This window comes from Lepidochelys kempii, chromosome 10 (genome assembly GCF_965140265.1).
Source record: "Lepidochelys kempii isolate rLepKem1 chromosome 10, rLepKem1.hap2, whole genome shotgun sequence".
Lineage (NCBI taxonomy): Eukaryota > Metazoa > Chordata > Testudines > Cheloniidae > Lepidochelys > Lepidochelys kempii.
Window position 1 is genome coordinate 39,010,822 of NC_133265.1, and position 20,824 is coordinate 39,031,645.

The following is a 20,824-nucleotide window of genomic DNA, read 5'->3' on the forward strand; positions in this document are numbered from 1 at the left end:
AGGTTATGACAGGGGGTACTGGGCTTGGGTGGTGGGTACCGGGGAAGATTATGACGGGGGTATCAGGGTTGGATGGGGCGTACTGGGGAAGGTTATGAGGCGTGTCCCGTGGTCAGATGATGGGTACTGGGGTAGGTTATGAGGGGGGTACCGGGCTTGGATGGGGGCTACTAAGGAAGGTTATTACTGGGGGTACTGGGGCTGGATGCAGAGCGGGGTACCGGAGAAGGTTATAATGGGGAGGAAACAGGGTTCAATGGGAAGAATACTGGGAAGATTATGACAGGGAGGTACCAGGGTAGGACAGTGTGTACTGGGGAAGATTATGACAGGGGGTACCGGGTTTGGATGTGGAGAGTACTGTGGAAGGTTATGACGGGGGGGGTCTCCTGGTTGGATGGCGGGTATTGGGGTAGGTCATGAGGGGTGTACCGGACTTGGATGGGGGGCTACGGGGAAGGTTGTGACGGGGGGTACTGGGGGTGGATGGGCATATACTGGCGAAGGTTTTGACGGTTGGTACCTGGGTTGGATAGGGTTGTACTGGGGAAGGTTATGACAGGCGGTACCGGGGTTGGATGGGGGGTGTACTTGGGAACGTTATGACGGTAGGTGCCTGGGTTGTATAGGTGGTACTGGGGAAGGTTATGACTGGGTGTACTGGGGTTGGATGGGGGGTACTGGGGAAGCTTACCGGGGTTGGACTGGGGACGCTGGGGAAAGTTATGACGGGAGGTTCCAGGGTTGGATGGTGGGGTACTGGGGAAGGTTATGACGGGGGGTATTGGTAATGCTCCCCAAATAATTCCTGGAGACTGGCACACAACAGACCCCAAGAATTGGTCCCCCGAGCACCTTCTTTGTGCTGCAGGTGGAAAACTGCATCACTGTATGAACCATATTGCAAGGCCCTGCCTGGGGCATAAAGAGAGTGTGCTCAGTCACATTTGCTAAATATGAGGCAAAGCCTTCTCAGGCCTTATCTTTACTAGAAAAAAAGGTGGGTTTTTTTTAACCCATGTTAGCTGACCCAAGTAGACAAGACAGTTGTACTTTTAACATGTGTTAGCTGGTTGAGATAACCCTCGAGTTCTTTCAGCCTGCTTTAGTTTGTGCTGATGCACATTTCTCCATTCTCAACCAGTTGCTGCCTGCACTGTCAGCATTTTGAACAGGTTCCTGAACTTCTTGCAGGGCTAGAGGAGGTGTCTGCTGATGGTGGTGATGGTTGTAGGACAGGAAATTATGAGGAAGAACCCCACAGTAGGCAGATGTGGTATAAGCAGCCCCCATGCAGGCCTAACCTTACTCTCTAATACTTTGTGTAAGCAGAGTCTGAATGAACTCTCCCCTGACAGCTAGTTCGGGAGCGGGAGAGACTTCAGGAGCAAACTGTATTTACATGAACACATATAGTCTGCATAGGTATCTAGCAGACAGGAGTTGTGTAGCTCCAAGTGATCAGCTTTGGCTGGTGTTGGGTGGCAAATCACTTGAATGCAGGGGTAGTGAAAAGTTATCAATGTTATCTTCATTGTATGACTAACGGGGAGCAGAACTGTGCTGAGCTTCTCCCAATTGAGGGGTCACCCTCAGCCGAAAGGAACTCGCTAAGCCAGGGGCTCGAATCCAGACCTCTGTGAAAGTAAGAGGGGTGAGGATAGGTGTCCCAGCTAGGAGTTGGGGACTCTCCCTAAGGGTCCTCAGTCTGGTTTAACCTTTTCCTCCCCACTGTTAAAAAAGATAGAGCTAAATAGGCTTCATTAAGAGCCTTTTTGTTATGTTAAAGTGCCCAAATGAGAGCTGAATTCACTTGTGGGGGGGGCAGTGTTTCTGCCTAACCTGCAAAGAGCTGAAAATCACTCAGAGACTGATGTGCAGAGGTCACAGCAGAGAGGCAGGTGGCAGCAGAAGGTGACTGACAGTCGGCTGGTGAATGAGTGGCTGGCGAGGCAGTGAGCAGATCGAGCTGCTGGCGAGGCGGCCAGTGGGCCAGTGGATGGTGGGGCAGCTGGCAGAGAAGACCAGTAGCTGGTGGGGTGGCCAGCCAGTGCAAGTGCTCAGAGGGCGGAGCAAGCAAGGTACCTTCTTCCCTGGGTGAGAGCTCAGCTCACACAGATGCACCTGTGAACCCTGGTCCTCACTGACCAAGGACAGCCACTGAGAGTGGGGTATGGTGAGGGAGCTCAGAAAAGGAACTTTTGGTTGTAGAACTCAAGAACATGAGGCAGAAGGCACTGCCCCATGCACTCTAGGGTGGGTGTCCTGCTCACAGTTTTATGTTTATGAATCCTGCTTGTGGCATTTCCCCTAATTAATGTCAGGTGACTTCCCTCCTTTCATTAAAAGTTTCTTTTCTACACTCAGACTCTGTGCTTGCGAGTGGGGAAGTATTGCCTCTCAGAGGCACCCAGGGGTGGTGTGTGATTTTCCCAGGTTATTGGGTGGGGGCTCAAGCTGGTTCTGTGTTGTATTGTTGAAAAGGAACCCCTAGATATTGAACCCGGCCCTGGTTACTGTCGGCTCTACCTGGCGGAAAGGGTTACATTTGGCTTAAATGCTGAAGCATGGGGTTTTTATCCCTTCCAAAATTCTTCACTGTCATTACTCTGGCTATTTTGATCTGTAGAAATGTCGAATCCTCTTGACCTCATTGACATTCTGTGGCAATGAGTTGCATATTCTTATGTGTTGAGTGAAAAAGTATTTCCCTTTATCAATTTTGAATTTATTACCTTTCAATTTAATTGAACGTCTCTTTGTTCTTGTATTATGAAACGTGGAGAATGGATGTTCTCGATCTACTTCCTCTGTGTCATTCATTATTTTATATATGTTCACCATTTCCTCTCTTGTTCATGCCCTTTCTATGGTAAGCAATCCCAGTCTTTTCAAACACTCTTCAAATCAGCTTTTTCCAGGCCCCTTATAATTCTCAGTTGCCTTCTCTGAACCGCACTCTAGTTCTACAATCCATTTTGAGATGGACTGACCCATCAAAGCCTTGGCTGGGATAATTTAGTTGGGGTTAGTCCTGCCTTGAGCAGGGGGTTGGACTAGATGACTTCCTGAGGTCTCATCCAACCCTAATCTTCTATGATTCTGTGACCAGTACTGGTCATAAAATATCTGCTGAAAACACATTAGTTGTGTTTTTTCTAGGGCTGTCAATTAATTGCAATTAACTCACATGATTAACTCACAAAAATTAATCGTGATTCAACACACTGTTAAACAATAGAATACCAATTGAAATGTATTAAGTATTTTGGGATGTTTTTCACATTTCCAAATATATTGATTTCAGTTACAACACAGAATAAAAAGTGTACAATGCTCACTTTATATTATTTTTGATTACAAATATTTGCACTGTAAAAATTATAAAAGAAATTGTATTTTCAATTCACCTCATACAACTGCTGTAGTGCAATCTCTTTATCATGAAAGTGCAACTTCCAAATGTGAGGTTTTTTGTTACATAACTGCATTCAAAAACAAAACAATGTTAAACTTTATAGCCTACAAGTCCAATCAGTCCTACTTCTTGTTCAGCCAATCGCTAAGACAAACAAATTTGTTTACATTTGCAGAAGGTAGTGCTGCCTGCTTCTTGACTACAATGTCACCTGAAAGTGCGAACAGGCGTTTGCATGGCACTGTTGTAGTCTATTGTTAGTATATAGGTCTGTTTGTTAGCCTGGGATAGAATTTTGGATTTGACTTTTTGATACTCTTCTACTAAAATGTGTAAGCAAGGGACAAAGACACTGTGATGTTGCTTCTGCCTAGTCAGCTGGATTTGTTAGTAGAATGGGAACAGATAAGAGCAGTTAAATGTTACTCAAGAGCACACTTTAAGATTGCCTCAAACCCTATCTCAAGGAAGGCAAGGTCAAGCAACCAGTCAGGAGGGTCAAAGGGGCATGGGGCGGGGGAGATATAAAACACTTGGCCCTGGTCTAGGAGTTGAGGTCGAATTTAGCAGCGTTATATCGATTTAATCCTGCACCCGTCCACACGACGAAGCCCTTTTTTCGACTTAAAGGGCTCTTAAAATCAGTTTCCTTACTCCACCCCCAACAAGGGGATTAGCGCTGAAATCGGCCTTGCTGGGTCGAATTTGAGGTACTGTGGACACAATTAGATGGTATTGGCCTCCGTGAGCTATTCCAGAGTGCTCCATTGTGATCACTCTGGACAGCACTCTCAACTCAGATGCACAGGCCAGGTAGACAGGAAAAGGCCCGCAAACTTTTGAATTTCAGTTTCCTCTTTGGCCAGCGTGGCAAGCTGCAGGTGACCATGCAGAGCTCATCAGCAGAGGTGACCATGATGGAGTCCCAGAATCGCAAAAGAGCTCCAGCAAGGACCGAACGGGAGGTACGGGATCTGATCGCTGTGTGGGGAGAGGAATCTGTGCTATCAGAACTATGTTCTAGTTTTCAAAATGCCAAAACATTTGTCAAAATCTCCCAGGGCATGAAGGACTGAGGCCATAACAGGGACCCGAAGCAGTGCCACATGAAACTTAAGGAGCTGAGGCAAGCCTACCAGAAAATCAGAGAGGCGAACGGCCGCTCCGGGCCAGAGCCCAAAACATGCCGCTTGTATGATGAGCTGCAGCCATTTTAGGGGTTTCAGCCACCACTACCCCAGCTGCGTTGTTTGACTCCTTCAAAGGAGATGGAGGCAACACGGAAGCAGGTTTTGGGGACGAGGAAGATAGCTCACAGCAAGCAAGCGGAGAAACCGGTTTTCCCAACAGCCAGGAGCTGTTACTCACCCTGGACCTGGAGCCAGGAGCCCCCGAACCCACCCAAGGCTGCCTCCCGGACCCGCCAGGCGGAGACGGGACCTCTGGTGAGTGTACCTTTTAAAATACTATACATGGTCTAAAAGCAAGCATGTTTAATGATTAATTTGCCCTGGCATTCACGGCTCTCCTGGATGTACTCCCAAAGCCTTTGCGAAAGGTTTCTGGAGAGGGCAGCCTTATTCCGTCCACCATGGTAGGACACTTTACCACGCCAGGCCAGTAGCACATAGTCTGGAATCATTGCAGAACAAAGCATTGCAGCATATGTTTGCTGGCGTTCAAACAACATCCGTTCTTTATCTCTCTGTGTTATCCTCAGGAGAGTGATATCATTCATGGTCACCTGGTTGAAATAGGGTGCTTTTCTTAAGGGGACGTTCAGAGGTGCCCATTCCTGCTGGGCTGTTTGCCTGTGGCTGAACAGAAATGTTCCCTGCTGTTAGCCATGGGGAGGAGGGAGGGGCTAGCCACGCGGTGGGGGGAGGCAAAATGCGACCTTGGAACTATGTATGTAATATGCTATTTATGTAATGTTAACAGCAAGGCTTACCGTGAAAGTGTACCCATTGTTCTATAAAATGTGTCTTTTTAAATACCACTGTCCCTTTTTTTTTCTCCACCAGCTGCATATGTTTCAAGGATCACAGGATCTTCTCCTTCCCAGAGGCTAGCAAAGATCAGAAGGTGAAAAAAACACACTCGCAGTGAAATGCTCTCTGAGCTCATGCTGTCCTCCCACACTGACAGAGCACAGACGAATGCGTGGAGGCAATGTCAGAGTGCAGGAAAGCACAAAATGACCAGGAGGAGAGGTGGTGGACTGAAGAGAGGGCTGAAGCTGAAAGGTGGCAGCAGCATGATGAGAGGAGGCAGGACTCAATACTGAGGCTGCTGGAGGATCAAACTAATATGTTCCAGCGTATAGTTGAGCTGCAGGAAAGGCAGCAGGAGCACAGACCGCCGCTACAGCCCCTGTGTAACCAACCGCCCTCCTCCCCAAGTTCCATAGCCTCCTCACCCAGATGCCCAAGAACGCGGTGGGGGGCCTCCGGCCACCCAGCCACTCCACCCCAAAGGATTGCCCAAGCAACAGAAGGCTGGCATTCAATAAGTTTTAAACTTTTAAAGTCCTGTGTGGCCTTGTCCTTCCCTCCTCCACCACCTCTCCTGGTGCTTCTCTCTTCCACCACCCCTCCTGGGCTACCTTGGTAGTTATCCCCCTATTTCTGCGATGAATTAATATAGAATGCATGAATGTGAAGCAACAATGACTTTATTGCCTCTGCAAGCGGTGAGCGAAGGGAGGAGGGGAGGGTGGTTAGTTTACAGGGAAGTAGAGTGAACCAAGGGGCGGGGGGTTTCATCAAGGAGAAACAAACAGAACTTCCACACCATAGCCTGGCCAGTCATGAAACTGGTTTTCAAAGCTTCTGTGATGCGCACCGTGACCTTTGCTCGTGTCCTGTGCTCTTCTAACTGTCCTGGTTTCTGGCTGTGCATAACCAGCAGCCAGGCGATTTGCCTCAACCTCCCACTCCACCATAAACGTCTCCCCCTTACTCTCACAGATATTGAGGAGCACACAGCAAGCAGTAATAACAGTGGAAATATTGGTTTCGCTGAGGTCTAACCGAATCAGTAAACTGCGCCACCGCACTTTTAAACATCCAAATGCGCATTCTACCACCATTCTGCACTTGCTCAGCCTGTAGTTGAACAGCTCCTGACTACTGTCCAGGCTGCCTGTGTATGGCATCATGAGCCATGGTATTAAGGGGTAAGCTGGGTCCCCAAGGATAAGTATAGGCATTTCAACATCCCCAACGGTTATTTTCTGGTCTGGGAAGAAAGTCCCTTCCTGCAGCTTTTGAAACAGACCAGAGTTCCTGAAGATGTACCTTTCCCGGCCAGCCCACACTGATGTTGGTGAAACATCCCTTGTGATCCACCAGTCCTTGCAGCACTATTGAAAAGTACCCCTTGCGGTTTATGTACTTGCCGGCTTGGTGCTCTGGTGCCAAGATAGGGATATGGGTTCCGTCTATAGCCCCACCACAGTTAGGGAATCCCATTGCAGCAAAGCCATCCACTATGACCTGCACATTTGCCAGAGTCACTACCCTTGATATCAGCAGATCTTTGATTGTGTTGGCTACTTGCATCACAGCAGCCCCCACAGTAGATTTGCTCACTCCAAATTGATTCCCGACTGACAGGTAGCTGTCTGGCGTTGCAAGCTTCTACAGGGCTATTGCCACTCGCTTCTCAACTGTGAGAGCTGCTCTCATCTTGGTATTCTTGCACTTCAGGGCAGGGGAAAGCAAGTCACAAAGTTCCATGAAAGCGCCCTTACGCATGCGAAAGTTTTGCAGCCACTGGGAATCATCCCAGACCTGCAACACTATGCGGTCCCACCAGTCTGTGCTTGTTTCCCGAGCCCAGAGTCGGCGTTCCACGGCATGAACCTCCCCCATTAGCACCATGATGCCCACATTGCCAGGGCCCATGCTTTAAGAGAAGTCTGTGTCCATGTCCTCATCACTCTCATCACCGTGCTGACGTCGCCTACTCGCCCGGTTTCGCTTTGCCAGGTTTTGGTGCTGCATATACTGCTGGATAATGCGTGTGGTGTTTAATGTGCTCCTAATTGCCCAAGTGATCTGAGCGGGCTCCATGCTTGCTGTGGTATGGCGTCTGCACAGAAAAAAGACGCGGAACGATTGTCTGCCGTTGCCCTGACGGAGTGAGGGGCGACTGACGACATGGCTTACAGGGTTGGCTTACGGGGAATTAAAATCAACAGAGGGGGTGGCTTTGCGAGAAACAGAATGGCCCCCTCAAGGATAGAACTCAAAACCTCAAGAACTCAAAACTGGGTTTAGCAGGCCATTGATTTCACGGAGGGAAGGAGGAGAAAATGAATATAAAACAAATCTGGTCTATTTCTTGTTTTGATCCACTTCATCTATCTTTATACATCTTGCTGGCAGCAGACTTGCAGTATGACCGCTAGCCATCGTCATCTCCTGGGTGCTCGGCAGAAGACGATGCAGTATGACTGCTGGCCATAGTCTTCTGCTGGCTGCTGATTAAAAGACAGTGCACTGCCGGTAGGACTGAATCGCCATGAGACGAAACTTAAAAGGGAAATGACTTGGCTGAGTCACTCCCATGTTTGCCCAGGTGCCCCTGACCTCATCGAGGTTGGTTAAAAGAGCACCCAGGACTACGTCGACGACGGCAACCGGTCATACTGCACTGTCTGCTGCCAAAAGTCAATAAACTGCTGCTGTATAGCAATGCAGTACTGCGTCTGCCAGCACCCAGGAGACATACAGTGACGGTTAGCTGAGCAGGCTCCATGCTTGCCGTGGTATGGCGTTTGCGCAGGTAACTCAACAAAAAGGCGCAAAACGATTGTCTGCCCTTGCTTTCACGGAGGGAGGGCTTGACAACATGTACCCAGAACCACCCACGACAATGTTTTTGCCCCATTAGGCATTGGGATCTCAACCCAGAATTTCAATGGGCGGCGGAGACTGCGGGAATTGTGGGATAGCTACCCACAGTGCAACACTCCAGAAGTCGACGGTTGCCTCGGTATTGTGGACACTCTGCCGACTATGCACTTAGAGCATTTATGTGGGGACACACACAATCGACTGTATAAAAACGCTTTCTACAAAACCGACTTCTATAAATTTGACCTAATTTCGTAGTGTAGACATACCCTAAAAGACCAAAGAAATCCCCATCCGTGACTGCAGCACAACCTCACTCGTTACCTCTCCCATGGGGTACAAAAGGGGTGGGATGAAGACCCCAGACCCAAAAATGGAACATGACCCTAAATTGTAAGGGGTGGGACTGTGGGCATGCATTGCAGGTATATTTGGGCCTGCTAAGAAGGAGGAGGAGGGAATAGGGAGAATGGGGACACAGGCAAGGCTCTGCGGCGTCAGAGCTGAGAACAGAACACTGGGAAACAGACTGCTGGTGTGTAGAGCTATGGATATGCTTGTTTGGAACTAACCCCAATAAACCTCGAATTGCCTGCACTTTGGACTTCTGGTCTTCTGCTCTCTGTCTGTGTGACAAGAACCAAGGGAGGGAGTGAAGGGAAAGCCCTCTAACACCTGGGTCACAAGTTATTTACATGCCAGATGCGCTAAAGAGTCATATGTCCCTTGATACTTCAACCACTATTCCAGAGGACGTGTGTCCATGCTGATGACAGGTTCTGCTCGATAACGATCCAAAGCAGTGCAGATTGACTCATGTTCACTTTCATCATCTGAGTCAGATGCCACCAGCAGAAGATTGATTTTCATTTTTGGTGGTTTGGGTTCTATAGTTTCCACATCGGAGTGTTGCTCTTTGTAGACTTCTGAAAGCATGCTCCACTCCTCGTCCCTCTCAGATTTTGGAAGGCACTTCAGATTCTTAAATCTTGGGTCAAGTGCTGTCGCTATCTTTAGAAATTTTACATTGGTATCTTCTCTGTATTTTGTCAAATTTGCAGTGAAAGTGTTCTTAAAATGAACAACATATGCTAGGTCATCATCCGAGACTGCTATAACATGAACTATATGGCTGAATGTGGTAAAACAGAGCAGCAGACGTAAAATTTTCCCCCAAGGAGTTCAGTCACAAATTTAATTAAGGCATTATTTTTTTAACGAGCGTCATTAGCATGGGAGCATGTCCTCTGGAATGGTGGCCGAAGCACAACGCACGTAAATAACTTGCAATGCCGGCTACAACAATGCTATGCAAACGGCTGTTCTCACTTTCAGGTGACGTAAACAAGAAGCAGGCAGCAAGATCTTCTGCAAATGTAAACAAACTTGTTTGTCTGAGTGATTGAATGAACAAAGAGTAGGACTGAGTGGACTTGTAGGCTCTAAAGTTTTACATTGTTTTATTTTTGAATGCAGGTTTTTTTTGTACATAATTGTAAGCTCAACTTTCATGATAGAGAGATTGCACTACAGTACTTGTATTAGGTGAATTGAAAAATACTATTTATTTTGTTTTTTACAGTGCAAATATTTGTAATAAAAATAAATATAATGTGAGCACTGTGTTCTTTTTATTCTGTGTTGTAACTGAAATCGCTATATTTGAAAATATAGAAAACATCCAAAAATATTTAAATAAATGGTATTCTATTATTGTTTAACAGTGCAATTAATGGTGATTAATGTTTTTAATCACTTGACAGCCCTAGTTTTTTTCCCTAAAGCTAGTGAGGAAATATAGTTCTGGCCAGCAATTCAAAGAACAAAATCTTGATCTTTAGGAAGACTTGAGACCAGCCAGGCAACTGTCTCAGGCTTAGGGCTGTGTATGCTTCAGCAATGTCCTGCATGGTTAATCAAACTCCCCTTCCGTTGTTCTTTTCAGTCGTCTTCCCCGTTCCCCATTGGATAGTGTCTTTCCTGCACTATCAACCGCTCAGTCACCCCAGCCTCTCTAGAATCAGCAATTTATCTCATGTTTTCATGCCTGTTGCTTCTCATCCAAACACAGGTTGAGAATCAGGGGACAGGTTTTGGAAGATTCTCTACAGCTCCAAAACAAATGTTCATAATCTTGAATCCAGCATTTCAGTACAATATACTGGAAAGTATAGGTGTATGAGAATCTTTGTGTGCTCCCTCTCCAAATTGATTAAGGTTCTTCTTTTATCATATTGCATCTCTTTGTGCCCATTTGAGGAGTAGGCCAACTGATGAATGAGGAAACCTGGGTGTAGGAGGGATGGATGGACAGTGGTACTGACCAAGTTGCAGTGCATGTCTGGGTTTTCTCCCTCAAGAGCGGGTATAGACACATACAGTATTGATGTCGAGAGGGTCATCTGAGAGAGGATCAAAAACCCTCTTTAGTTTCTGACTCTATTGTATGCATCGGTGGGTGGGTAAGACTCGGACCCTATTTCAGGTGGGCCTGAAGTTCAGTCTGAGATTTCCCCTGTGGCTATCCTAGTTGAAAGACATTGGCTAATAGCGTCTGGATTAACAGCAGATAGATGGTCTTTCAGTCTTCATTTACCAGTGATGAAAAGCAAAGCCCTGACATGGACCCTAGGCCTACATTGAACAGGCTCCAAGTGCTGTGCAGCCACTGGGAGGGGAAGCACCCACAATGGATTCTGCTGGACATGGATTCAAGCCCTGGCTCCTGCCTTGCCGATGGAGCTTTTGCTCCTTTTTAGTAGGTCAGAGCACCGAGCTTCCTAGCTTTCCCATCTGCACTAACTTTACTGATCTCTGAGCCTTGGCTACACTGGAATGTAAACAGTCAGCTTCAGATTACAGTATACACCACAAAAGCTGAGGAGGGAGATTAGACATGAGACAGTGAGAGACCAGGGGCTTGGGAGGCAAAGCTTCTATAAACAAGAGTGCTAGACCCTCTGCCTGTGCTGGTAAAAGCACCACGCTGTCCTTATGGACTGATACCCGCAGTGGGGAGAGATCCATCATTCTGATGCTTACTAGCCAAAGTGGCTCAGCATGAAGCCTATTGTTCACCTCATTATATAAATAGCTTTATAGCCACATACTGTACAAACAAACACTGGGACTGGGAGAGGGGAGGCGACACACTGGATGAGTACTCTGGGAGGACTTCTCTGGGGGAGTTAAATTGAGATGAACTTTCCTTAATACACCATCTTTTGAGACCAAGTAGGTTAGGTAAACATGTCTCTCTGGCCACAGCATGGCTCTAGCTCCTGTCTGAAGAACTGGCCACAAGGAGGCGTTCCCAAGGTTCCCAGCTTCCTGGTCAGGGAGAATGGTAGAAGAGCCCCATGTTAATCCAGAGCTAACGTGGTGTGTGAGACCCATGAAAGGGGAACGGCTGGTAACAGTGTCCTATAACTATAGCATGCCATGTCAATGGTGAAGAATCAGAGCAAGTCAATTTCTTCTAATACTGAACAAGGAACTCTTTTTTAAAAATAAGGATAACAAAGTTAACACTAAAGCTACTCTACATGGATCTCTGCCTAGAATCTTCCCCAGCCCCACTCCTTCTAGGCTGCCTGCTACAGATTAAAATAAACCGATCGTATCAATATAGTTATAGCTATATAGATCTGTACAAATGAAAGAAGATGTCATTCTAGTCTCTCTGTACTGTATTGTTAAATATAAAGAAATATTTTCTGAGGCCTGCTGTTTCAGCTCAGATGCCCACTTACAGAACATTATACACTATGTTAGAACAGGAAGTTAAGAAGAATATTATATTGATTGGAAACTGCAGAAGGAGTTTAGGTAGGTGGGATGTAACTACCCAGTGTGGAATTTAACTAGAACACTGGGTTAACATGGCTCTCTAGTGAAGTGTGCTATTGGATCTTAAATGACTGCAAGTCATCAGAAGCTCTTTTTTAAAAACTTATCTGAACGATTGGACTTCTAGCAGCAGCCCTACAGCACTGTACTAACTTGGAGGAAAGAGCACCATTAACCAATGTTGCCAACTTGTGACTTTTATTGCGAGTCTCACAATAGTTGGTGTGTTTTTTTTCCTTAAAGCCCCTGCTGTTGGAGTCATGTGATTAAATGGGAACAAGTCCCTGCCCCAAAGAGCAAACAATCTAAATAGACAAGACAGACAAGAGGCAGGAGCAAGGAAGGCTGCTATCCTCATTTTACAGATGGGGAAACTGAGGCACAGAGCAATGAAGTGACTTGTGCAAAATGAAATAGGAAGTCTGTGGCAGAGCCAGGAAACAAACTCCATCCTCTGATTTCTTAGCCCAAAGCCTTAACTACCTGGCTGCCCACATCACCGAGCTACTGCAAAGTTTGAAATGACTGTCAGTCTTCCTGGAAGTATAATAGAGGGAGTCTACAGGCCAGGATTGAGGTGCGTGGCCATTGCTGCATGGGGAAAGCATGTGCAACACCTGCCTGCATTCCCTGGGACTCTCCCAGCCCCTCCCCCCAGGGCACTGAACTGATCCAATCTTAAGCACATGTTTAACATATTTAAAAAACTGTATTCGAGGTTCTGCTCCAAATGTAAGCAGGTGCAGCTCCCATCCATGTCAGTGGGGGCTGGCTTGCCCTCTCTCTAACTTCGAGTGATTCAGGTTTCTTATAATTTGTCACTGCTGAGAAGTATGCATGCATTATAGATGACAGGCCAAAGATTTTGATGGAAAATTTTTCCAAAGAAACAGGCAACTGGGATGTAAAATGGACACTGATCCACACTGCAATAATTAAAAATAATGTTGTGGGTTTTTTAAGGGTTGTAAAATTGCTATAGATTGTTATAGATTGCTTCTTCTTGATGCCTGTGATTTTAGTCCATAATCTTTGTGGCTTTTTATCCTAGGTTCTGTCACATTCAGACAAGTTGCCTTAAAATTAACTGTAAAATTGTACACTACTGGGGGCTGTTGAAGGGAAATGCCTGCTACTGATGTACTACCTTGCCTTCTACTGGACGGAATCAGAATTGCTAAAATGTGTGTTACAGCCTTCATACTGCTCATGGTGGGTGGTGATTCTGCATTAGCTCAAGCGGCAAGTACTTGTCCTGCTGCTGCTATGAAGTGATCTCTGTGAAGCCGGCTAGAGATCGGTTAAAGATGCAATGGGAGTACATGGGTTTGTTTTCTTTCCTTGGCTTCTGTAATGAAGGATATTTATTTAAAATAATGAATTGGAAGGGGAGCTGGCCCCAAGGCTTTAGGGGTGGCTAGAGGTGATCTCTCAGCCAGGACCTGATTGTGAAAGGGAAGAAAATCAATATAGTGAAGGGGCCAATTGGGAACAGATTGCAGCGGTCTCGCTCTTCCACAGTATCTATTACAACTCTGTGATGTAAACCAGCTGCTGAGATTAGCCATAGTGTAACCTTGCTCTGAAGCTCCCAGGGGAGTTCTCTGACAATGTAGGCTGTTCCCTTGCAATCTCATTTCCCACCTCCCACCCCCGTCTCTTTAGCAGGAAGTGACCCAGGGAGCGCCACTGAGAAAATGTAGTGGTCAGTGTTGTCAGCTCTGTTAATTTTGTGTGTTTTGTGGTATATTGTGTTTCTCCAAAAGCTACATCTCCTGGAGTCCTGTGAATATGTGAAAATCTGACTTTTCATTTAAAAAAATGAAATTTCTTGCCCTCTTGGCTGTGGAAAAAAGTTTGAAAGGGTTCAAAAATCAGAAGGCAAATAAAAAGAAGCTGATTTCTAGTATTATTTAAAAGCTTGTGATTTCTGGGGTTGGGTGATACTATATGTGGCCTTGTCCTATGCACTGTCACTGCTTGGGAGCTTTGGTGTATTACAGATGGACTAAGGAGGTGGTGTTCAGATCTGAGTTAGGCTTAGGCTGGACTTCCAGGGAGCATGCCACTGGGGAGTGGTGCTGTGTTGAGTCCAGGGAGTTGGGCCTCCCAGGGCACAGGCCCACATCAAGAATGGGTGTGTGGGTTTTCTAGTGCCATAATCTTGTGAGCTGTTCCTGCAAAATGTTAGCACCATGTGAACAAGCAGGTTCAGATCCAGGGACCCGAATCAGAATCCAAGCCTGGTACGTGGAGGGGACCAGATGCGTTTCTTGGTTTGGCCCATCTGCACTATTTTTGAATTGCAAAGGAGTTTTGTTTTCTCTGTGGGTACCACGCGGTTTACACCGCACTTGTCACCATGGGTTCTGGGCTCCTGTTGAAGGGGCTCCATTGCCTTCCTGCTTACTCCAGCCCCTGACAGTGTCAGTCTGGCTAACAGACTGCAGTGTTCAGCTGGGCAATGGCCCCTAGGAGGGGCCCCCTCTCTACTCCTCCTCTTTGCACCATAGGGATGGACAAGTTGGTGTGGATAACGTAAGAGCTGAACTGAGCTTTCCCCCAAAACTTGAGTCACCATCTGAAATCCAAGTATTAAATCTTGGGAGAAAACCCCATGCTGAGTCAGGTCCTGTTCAACTTCATAGGCTTGAAAGGCTGCATGGTGTGGAAGTTAGCACAAGATTTTGGGGTTCTCCCCATCACTAGTCTCTGCATAATCTTACTTGATGCAACACCACAGCAGCTTGCTGCTTTGCTGCCTACCGGGACATTAAGAGACTGATCCAAAGTTCACTGGAGTCAATGGAAATACTCTCATTTACTCCAGTGGGCTTAAAATCAGGCCCTAGAACTGTCTGAACTACATTGCCCCCTCTGCTCTCCTGGGTCCCCTAAATCTCCATGGGCCCCAGGATCCCACCTGCCTTACTCTGTCTCTCCTGCTGTGATTTGTTAAGTGAATGGAAGAGGCGGTGACAACTGGAAGCTCTGCTCTCACAGATGCTGTTACCCAGACGATAACAGGGGGCCTGATCCCCAGCAGGAGTAAATCAGTGCTGTGCCATTGAAGTCGGTGGCGCTTTGCTGATTTAGGCCAGCTGAGGGTTAGGCCCTGAGGAGGGTTAAGAATTCCGGCTGCTGAGCTGTTGGAAATTCTTAGCTTACTGGCAAATGTCTCTAAAACTGCTGGGCTAATGTGTGGTGGATGTGGTGGGGGTTATGGAAATTAGAGCTTCCATGTATTAACATTCCTCAGCTTCTTCATAGTTACTTATTTTTATTTTAAAGTCATCCTTTTTTTAAAGGAAAGAAAATAACCTTCTGGCTGCAGGAAACCATACCCCATAAGGAGGTAACTGGACTTTAAGGGGTTTAAATACTTCCTCCCCATTGTGGTCACATACATCTCTGGGACGCTTTATCCTGGATGGCTAGCTTTCCTCTCTCATTAGAAACCAATTGGGAACTGTGATGGGTGACTTCAAATTTCACTTTCTGCTTCTGCTGAGTTGATGTTCAGGCTTGTCATGGTTTGCTTGAGCCTCAGCTGATAGAAGCAGGGCACCGCTCTGAGGAAGTTTGTTGGGGGAGTGTGTATGGGCACCATTCTGGGGAAGCATGCAGTGCTGGCAGGCCACTGCCCTGAGGAAGTTCACAGTGCTGGAGTTCCAGATGACTCTCTGGTTGGTCACACTGCTCATGCGTGGGTGGCGTTTCAGTGGCTTGGAAATGGAGCTGTGCAGTGAGCCAGGAGACCGTGTGCTGGAGGAGTGTGCTTGAGCGTGTTAGCAGACAGCATGGTTTCATTTAGTCCTCTCCCTAAACTAGACCAGATTTAGAGCCATGAGAGAAAGCACAAGAAACCCCAGATGGCCTGGAGAGTTGTGCTGCCTCTCTAATGACATGCCCCTGGTGTTCTCTGCTTCCTGGGCCATCTGGCCATTACATGCTGTCGAAGCTGGGATGGATTAAGGCAGGATTCTGGAATCTGGGCCTTGCAGTCAGAGAGCATCCGGCTGGAGCAGTGAGTGAGAAGTGCCTGCCAGTGCAGTTCACAGCTGACTGGTCCCATCTGGCTTTTTGCTGAGGTGGGCTGAGCGGATTGACTTGGGAGAAAGATCAAGTACTCAGGAATGGGAAGGAGAAAAATCCATCTTGAGGGACGGAGGTGGGAGCTGGGCTACTGAAGGACTAGTCTGTCTGGTGTGTGGGGAGGATAATTCGGTGGATCCACACTTAGTCCTAATCCATCTGTATGTGCCCACTGCCCCCTCCTTCCTGCCAGTTGTCAGCAATTGGTGGATACAAACTACAGCTGGCAGATAAGGCTTAAAGGCTCCATTTTTGGGGGTGCCGAGCACTTTCCACTCCAATTGACTTCAATAGGAGTAGAGGATCTTCAGCACCAAACAAGATTGGGCCCTATATGATGGACAAATCTCAAGCAAATCTAGCCACACCTGTAATTGAGGGAACTAGGCTACCATGCCCAGGAATTGCACTTCCTCCCTTCCAGTTAGGGCAGCTGAGCCAAATGCAGACAGATGGGTCCATCTCCTTTGTGGAGAGGTTGCTCACCTTTTTGAGGAGCATCCCTTACCCAGCCAGGCTGGGTGGGACAAGATCAGGAAAAGGAAATGTGGACTATTCTGTCAAACTGTTGGGAAAGCTGGTGTCAGGGTTCCTTCCCCACTCTGAACTCTAGGGTACAGATGTGGGGACCCACATGAAAGACCCCCTAAGCTTATTCTTACCAGCTTAGGTTAAAACCTTCCCCAAGGTACAAACTTTGCCTTGTCCTTGAACAGTATGCTGCCACCACCAAGTGTTCTAAACAAAGAACAGGGAAAGAATCATAGAATATCAAGGTTGGAAGGGACCTCAGGAGGTCATCTAGTCCAACCCCTGCTCAAAGCAGGACCAATCCCCAACTAAATCATCCCAGCCAGGGCTTTGTCAAGCCTGACCTCAAAAACCTCTAAGGAAGGAGATTCCACCACCTCCCTAGGTAACGCATTCCAGTGTTTCACCACCCTCCTAGTGAAAAAGTTTTTCCTAATATCCAACCTAAACCTCCCCTACTGCAACTTGAGACCATTACTCCTTGTTCTGTCATCTGCTACCACTAAGAACAGTCTAGATCCATCCTCTTTGGAACCCTCTTTCAGGTAGTTGAAAACAGCTATCAAATCCCCCCTCATTCTTCTCTTCTGCAGACTAAACAATCCCAGTTCCCTCAGCCTCTCCTCATAAGTCAGGCTCCAGAGACCACTTGGAGACGTCTTCCCCCAAAATGTCCCTCCCTCCCGCCAAGCCCTACACACCCCCTTTCCTGGGGAGGCTTGAGAATAATATCCTAACCAACTCGTTACAAAATCATCAAAGACCCAAACCACTGGCTCTTGGACCAATGGAAAAATCAGTCAGGTTCTTAAAAGAAGGATTTTATTAAAAAAAAAAAGAAGAAAGGTAAAAATCATCTCTGTAAAATCAGGATGGAAAATACTTCACAGGGTATTCAGATTCAAAACACAGAGGATCCCCCTCTGGGCAAAACCTTAAAGTTACAGAAAACAGGAATAAACCTCTCTCTTAACACAGGGAAAATTCACATAAAACAAAAGATAAACTAATCCGCCTTGCCTCGCTTACCTATACTGGTTGCAATATTGGAGAGTTGGATTAGGATGGGTTGGAGAAGATGGATTTCTGTCTGGCCTCTCTCAGTCCCAAGAGAGATCAACCACGTAAACAAAGAGCACAAACACAACCCTTTCCCCGCCCAAGATTTGAAAGTATCTTGTCTCCTTATTGGTCCTTTGGGTCAGGTGCCAGCCAGGTTAGCTGAGCTTCTTAACCCTTTACAGGTAACAGGATGTTGCCTCCGGCCAGGAGGGATTTTATAGCACTGTATACAGAAAGGTGGTTACCCTTCCCCCTTTAAATTTATGACAACTAGTCTCTAGTGAATTGTGCACACACGTCTGGGGGAGAGGCTTCCAAAGGATCTGTAAATAACTCAGTGGGGAAATTACAAGGTATTGCTTGAAATCAGCCCTTAGTGTCCCCTTGAGTCCCAGTCCTACAACTAATGTATGTGGCTGGAGGGCCTTTTAAGATACATCTTGCAATGTACTCAGCAAGTCATGTCTAGATTCCTTAACAAAGACTGTATATTAATGTCAAAGGTCAAAAGAGTTAAAGGTGTTATAAACTCTTCACTGTCCAATATATAAAGAGGTCTGTTTTTTTCCCTCCATCTACAGAGACCTTGGTGTACTCAATTTCTTGGCAAATACCCAGAAGCACTCATTCTAAAGCTGAAAGTTTATTGATAAAACATAGGAAAGAAGAGGAAATAAAACCGAGCATTTATACTGAAACTGATTACGCAAAACAAACTTAATCAAAACTGTTAAAGTCGCACTCCTTTTTGGAGACAAAAATATTAATCTCTTATTTCTTTGAGTAAAAGGAAAAGGTTAATTTTTACTTTCAAGCCTGATGTGTAAAAGGTCTCCTCAGGGCTGGTGCAAGGTTGTTTCGTGCCCTAGGCGAAACTTCCACCTTGTGCCTGCCCCCCACCCCGCTGGGAGCCCTGCGGCAGCACCCCCCACCGCCCTGAGGTGACCCCCCTGTGGCAGCTCCCCTCGCCCCCCCTCGTTCCCTCCCCTCGGCGCCCCCCCCTCCCCGCGGCAGCTCCCCTCGGCCTGGGGAGCCACGTGCGGCAACTCCCCGCCGTACGGCAGCTCCTGGCCCCAGCTCACCTCTGCTCCACCTCCTCCCCGACCACACCGCCGCTTCTCCCGCCTCCCAGGCTTGCGGCGCCAATCAGCTGTTTGGCGTACAAGCCTGGGAGGGAGAGAAGCAGAGCAGGGCAGTGCTCAGGGGAGGAGGCGGAGCAGAGGTGAGCTGGGGCGGGGAGCGGTTCCCCTGCACGCCGCCCCCCCACCCCCCGTTACTTGCTGCAGGCGGCCCTCCCTGCGCCCCCCTGCCCCAGCTCACCTCTGCTCCACTGCCTCCCCGAAGCGTGCTTTTGGCCGCCCCCAACCACTTGGCGCCCTAGGCAACTGCCTAGTTCGCCTAGTGGTTGCACCGGCCCTGGGTCTTCTGTGTCTAACAGACAGACAAGGTGCAGGAGAGAGACAGCTTTTCGTGATGTCTTTGGAACACTGGGCAGCCAGTCAACCACAAATGGCTAGCACCTTTTGCTTGGACCCTGGGTCAGGGACATCATCTGGTTGGGCCTTTTCTCCTTAGATGGGGCAGGGTTGTGGTCAGCTCATCTCGCTGATGCAGTGCTGTTGATTTTAGGACTTGATGAAAAGCCAAGAGAGTGAGGTATGGGTGAAGGGGGAACAACACAAAAGGGAGGGAACAAAACAGGAGCTTACGTGCTTCTGAGATGCTGGCAATTGGGTCTCCCCACTGATGGGCGGAGGACTGGAAGTCATGATGATATGATGGTTTTCAGGACTCTCAAGTTCCTTAAACAAAAGCAAGGCCTGCTTTCCTTCCTCTCGGGAAGAAAGTCTTTCCATCTGGTGTGCTCCTTCTCTTTTGGCCAGGGAAGATGAGATGAGATGGACAAGACAAGCTGCGGTGCAAGGTGGGATGAGCGAGGAGAGGGTTTTTTTCAAAGTCTCTTTTTAAGAAACCCGAAAGGGGGTGGCATAGTTTATCCCCCTTGTTATTTTCTCCATCAATTAGGCTTAATATCCCTCACACCAATTTTGGTCCATTAAGTTCTGGTTCCACATCTTTTGTTTTTACTAGCATGATTTCAACACAGTCCTAAATCATATCAACAGGGCCTTTTTCGTTTACAATAATCCATCTTCTTCCTCTGGTTCTCTTGCACTTGTTTATAATATTCAGTTACTGAAAACAACTCAACCTGTTTTTCATGGTTAATTTCCAGGTTGGCAAATATTGTTGGTTAGTGTAACGTCTTATGAACTTTCCCTTACTACTTACATTTGAGGCTACACTGGAGTACATTTTATAGGCCCAATAGTCAGAACAGGACTTTGGGACCACACTTTTCTGTGGCTGTTCCAGAGAATCCATTCAGCCAAATGGGAATTTAGTGAGTGCTGGGTAGTTGGGCCTGTGTCTGTAGAAACTCAAATACAGCCCAATGCCCCACAGAGAAATTGACGGGGCACAAGATCTGCTCTTCTCACAGTATTTCCACCAACCCGGGCCTGAGAGACCAATACTAGAACAGTGTGATGAGTGTTCCTGGGGTTGCAACCTGGAACTGGGGTACCACTGAGCCCTCTGTTTTACCAACCTGGGCTCCCTCTCACACTGTGATAATGTGACAAGCTGCAAACCTCTCAAGGTCTTGCACTCACACAAACATTCTCAGGCAGGGACACACCCAGCTGCTTTTGCAAGCCACTCATGAACCAACAATAGAGAGGCTCCAGCCAGTTCCCCCCAGCTTCTCAGCCTAAGACCCCAGAACTGTACCAGTGTAAGTTATCATCAAGTCCGCCCCTTCCTCAATATGGAGAGGACAATGCACCAGTTTTTTGTTAACTGAGCTAAGATTTTTTTCATGCACTTCACTCAAACCCCACTGTTTTTAGGAAAATATAAAACAGATTTATTAACTACAGAAAGATAGATTTTTAGTGATGATAAGTAATAAGTGTACAGATCAAAGTAGATTACCTAAGAAATA

The 20,824-nt window shown here is 47.2% G+C and overlaps 1 protein-coding gene and 1 long non-coding RNA gene across 2 annotated transcripts in view; both read left to right on the top strand.

Moving 5' to 3' along the window:
- The window catches only part of CCDC78 (coiled-coil domain containing 78), a 127,185-nt gene that overhangs the window by 63,508 nt on the left and 42,853 nt on the right, over positions 1 to 20,824 (top strand). The gene's annotated exons all lie outside the window — the stretch shown is intronic.
- LOC140918495 (uncharacterized) lies at positions 737 to 9,821 on the top strand. The gene is made up of 3 exons (XR_012161209.1): positions 737 to 4,383; positions 4,480 to 4,863; positions 5,443 to 9,821. It is a non-coding gene; the product is annotated as an uncharacterized lncRNA (long non-coding RNA).